This window comes from Aplidium turbinatum, chromosome 4 (genome assembly GCF_918807975.1).
Source record: "Aplidium turbinatum chromosome 4, kaAplTurb1.1, whole genome shotgun sequence".
Lineage (NCBI taxonomy): Eukaryota > Metazoa > Chordata > Ascidiacea > Aplousobranchia > Polyclinidae > Aplidium > Aplidium turbinatum.
This window is the reverse complement of record NC_137475.1, coordinates 13,771,719-13,776,295: the sequence shown is the minus strand read 5'-3', so window position 1 is coordinate 13,776,295 and position 4,577 is coordinate 13,771,719. Positions and strand designations below refer to the sequence as shown.

Sequence of the window (4,577 nt, the reverse complement as noted above, 5' to 3'; positions counted from 1 at the left end):
ATTGTACAAATAGTCAAAAGAAGAACATTGAAATATTTCGGACACACAATAAGGCAAAACTCATTACAAAGATCATTAATAGAAGGGAAGATAAACGGTAAAAGAAACAAAGGCAGACCAAGAATGATTTGGACATCAAACATCACTAAATGGACAAAATTAAGTTATAAAAATGCTGTACAAACAGCTCATGGTCGAGAACAATGGCGCATTGTATCCAACCCTCCATACGAGAAAGAAACATAATGATGATTAATTGAAGGCATGTTAAAACGTTAAAATCTTTATTTATTTTTAAATACAAGTATTTATCCCATTTTAAATCATTTGGCTCGCGTTTCCTTCGTCTGCAACATCACGAGATTGACACCCCTAAAAAAAAAATTAATTTTGAACAAAAAATTTAATTCAAAAAGAAAATTCTGAAAAATATTTAGGGAAAGTATTTTTATAGACGTTTTTGTGATGCTTATTTTTCTTGCCGAATCACATAAATCAGTCATAATTTACGATTTTATGTTTTACTTTTCGCAATTGCACTTAGTTTATCTTTGACAAGTCCATTTGTTTATTTAAATTTCTGTGTTTACTGTTCATTTGTCCATGGAAAAAATATAACATTTACTGTGATGTGGTAACGAGAAGTGGTTTTATCACCTTACGAGTGTTGCTGTTTTCATCGCATTATTTACCGCGTAATTTTTTAAAGATCATTTTTTAGGCGGATTGCGCATTTGCGTCGAATTATTTTGCCAGAATGAGGGTGGCCGACTGGCAGTGCTTCCACTTTGAAGGATTTTATCCTGAAATAGGGATTTCTCGACGCTAAGAAGGGTAAAAACGGAAATGAAGATTGAAAGGATTTTTTAAGGATTTTTAACAATTTTACAAGAAAATTTTTGTCTTAAAAAGGGAATTCTTGATTTTAGCAATTTTAAAGAATATTTTATTAATATTCCCTTTCCAAAGTTTTAAAAACGACCGGAATAACGATGATCAGCTGGTTTCCGTCGCCACTAGCCATCCGGAACCTCTCTCACTCTCTTTTCCATTCCCTCCTTTCCGTGGTAACAACTAGAACATTACACAACTCAGGCGAAAGGGAAAATTTGAAAAAAGAAAACTAATCAGAAAAAATGATGGTTTGCGAAAATGAGAGAATTGAAAGTAGTTACTTTTAGCGCCAAAAAACCCGAGAGTGCGATGTTTTAACTATTTCTCGATTAGTTCTCTTTTTTCAATTTTCTCTTTCGCCTTAGTTGTGGGATGTTCTAGTTGTTACCCCTTTCGGTCGCTTGACTCAGGGTTGCCAATTTGGCTTTTTTGAAGCCAGATTTTGAGAATTTGGCTGTTTTTCAACTCCCTAGGCTTATTTTTTTTAAATAAAAAAAAAGCCAGAGAAATTAGGCTTTTTCTGGCTTTTTTCATGTTTCATCATTTTTTTTGTCAAATTAATAAAAAGCCAACATAATTTTGGCTTTTTTTGGCTTAATTTTTTCTTTTCCGATTTTTATTAAAAAATTCAGTTAGCGTCAATCGGAGCAGTAATTTCTACCTTATATTTGGTTGTAGTGTCCGATCGAATGTCGTTTTGAAGCCGAAACTAGAAAATTTTCTAGTTGCTTGTCTTTTCATTAACTATGTTTCTCCGTTGTCGCTGAAGTTAAAGTTCGGTGGGACACTATTTGGTTGTGCACTTTTTATATGTGTATGTTTAATGAATACTAATTGGCTTTTTCTTGGCACAATGCTCTGGGCACAAGTCGGGAAACTTCCACACTACCGCTACTATTTTCTGCTTTGCAAAGCTTCACTGGGCTTTTTTCTTTAGGTATATATATATATTTTTGCCTGTTATGTGAGCGAAAGTAAATTTTCCATGGGCCTTTTCTTTTTTACTATAATAGGCTACCAAAACTTTACAAATTTTGCTGCATCTTGCTGTAATAGCCTACTCGACTACTCGTATAATCTAATTTTGTAACCGACCTTGCCTTATCAATATTACTGGAAGATCAAAGCCAGACATTGTGACGTAAGACTTGAACTAAGTTACGCGTGCTCCCATCGATTCTTAGCGAAGCATTCACCTTTGTTACGCTGATTTAATGTCATCACTCGTTAAAGCAACGTAAAAATCGAAAGTTTTTCTGCTTGAATGGAATTTAAGGGATACAGTAATTCACATTTTCTAGATGCGCGCTAGAATGCGCGGAAAATATATTATCGCAACAATTGTTCGTGCTATGCAATGACGATTTGTATCGCCAGTACCTGTGTTATTTCTCGGCGGAAAAATATGACCGATCTAGATGGTACTTCCCGCGGGCATCACATGCTGTGACGGCGGACATGTCTACGGTGTCCGCCGTGAATTTCGAGGCCTGCTATACGATATGTATAGTGTCCTATACAGGACGTGACTGCAGTCTTCGAAATTAGCATATTTTTACTTCGGCAAAAACGTTGCCGAGGCCAAACGGCAAAAGTTGAAATTGCCTCGGCAATTGCTGTGAACGTTTATTACGAAAAAATTGTAGGCTACAACAACATGTAAAACGAGAAGCGAAAAATATAATAGAGTAGTCTATCAAGACCGCATTGTTTGATTTGTTGTGATGTAATAATACCAAAAGTAACGATAAAGCGAGCAACGCGATACGCACGCTGTTACGATAATTCATGTTAAATAACTCACGGGGGGGGGGGGGGAAAGTATGTTAATTTTGGGTTGATTTAACGTTCGAGTCAGCACAAATCGATTTAATTTTCCCGACCGGTTGTATTGCTTAACAACAATGCCCAATAAGAAATGACGACGACGTCATGTCTTAAGACGCTTGAAGCTTAAGCTTGAAGACGCAAAACTGCCCGTTCATGAACGCGCGATGTCACATGATCGGAAGCATTACTTTTGTTCACTGCCGAAGTACCATTTGTCCAATTTTGTACTACTTTTTTAACTGGGCCCCGTAGCTTTTCTAATTCCAATTTGTTTCCGTCATAAAATTCTTTACAAATTTTGCAAAATACTACACTAACTTTTCCTTCTGTCCCCTCAGTTTCATAACCTATAGCAGGTAAATTCCACTTTTTAACTGTATCTTCCTTTACCATGATTTATATTGGCAATGACACTGGTAAAGAACAAGCATTCGATGAAAGAATAACTTTTGCGTAACAATTAAGCCAGTATTTATAAGGTTGCGAACTTTTTTTATAGTTCACATGAGCATTGTCAGTGCATAAAATTGCACCTGTTGTTGTTACGCAACCAGACATCTATCACAAACCGCAATTATGAAAGCTCACTCTAAAGGTTAACGCGTTAACCTATTACTTACATGTATTCGACGTCTGTTGATGTTGTGTGGTTTGTCGTGAAAGCGGCGCGATCGTTTCTGATACAGCTGGACGAGATACCGAAAGGCGAAGCGCGATAAGGAGTAAATGCTTACAATAATTTGACGTCTACTGGCGTTGAATCAATGCAAATAGGGTGATATTTCTATAAAAGATTCAATTCTCCCAACTGGGCACGTGTCAAAGCGGCGGCGTAATAGAAAGTAACCCAAATAAAAACATCAAACAATAGTAAGATTGAATCAACCTCCTAGTCTGGTGTGGTCTAAGAAAATTAGGGTTATTTTTGTAATCTTGTGGTCCTTATAAGCGCTCGTGTGGCCTCGGCATTTTTATTGCCGAGGCTAATGTGCCATTCATGCATCTGCCTCGGCAATTGCCGATTGCCGAGGCAAATTTCGAAGACTGGACTGACAAGGAGAAAAAAGAGATAGTCTAGCCCAGGGGTCACCAACCTTTTTTGCATGCGGGCCACTTTGACACTAAGGAGAGCTGTGGCGGGCCGCAGTAATACAATTTTAGGTAAGTTGACTCTTATGCTAGAAAATAACGGATTTCGTATACAGTATCCAGCGTTACATGTTGTTAATATTTGTCTTAGAATACCGCAGCAACACAATTAGTCGAACAACGCTACAATTAGTCGAACAACCAGGCCAAGCTCCTTTAACAACACTTTTGACTTCTTTAACAATGGCCACTTGTTTTGCGCACTTATAGCGAGGCGAGTGGTTTCATCAGAATATTCATCGCCAAGCAAGAGTGGTGTTGTCACTTCGCTTCACAAATGATATCTTGCAATTAACAATTTCAGCAAACAAGGAAATGTTTGACACATCGCAATACAGGCAACAATAGTGACCTGCAAACATATCTCCAATAGCAGGGAAAAAGGCACCAGGCACCATGAAACAAACGTTTGTGGAAATCAGCGAAAAATCGTAATTCTATCGTAATTCATGAACAGTCTTCCCTCAAAAAAAGCAATGAGTTGGTTTTTCATTCTTTTTGTGAGAGTCTATAAAACCGTCTTTCTTTATTATAGACAACTGTCACATGTGGTGCTTATTAGCGTGGCAAGAATTTGTTGATTAACAACATTTTGCAGTACTTGCTTTGGCAGTACATATACTAAAATTGGAACGATGCAGAGAAGATTAGCATGGTCCCTGCGCAAGGATGACACGCAAAATCGTGAAGCGTTCCATATTTTG

The 4,577-nt window shown here is 37.3% G+C and overlaps 1 non-coding gene across 1 annotated transcript; it reads left to right on the top strand.

Moving 5' to 3' along the window:
* Positions 1-4,470: 4,470 nt before the first annotated feature.
* LOC145769744 (U6 spliceosomal RNA) lies at positions 4,471-4,577 on the top strand. The gene has a single exon (XR_014289065.1). It is a non-coding gene; the product is annotated as a U6 spliceosomal RNA (small nuclear RNA).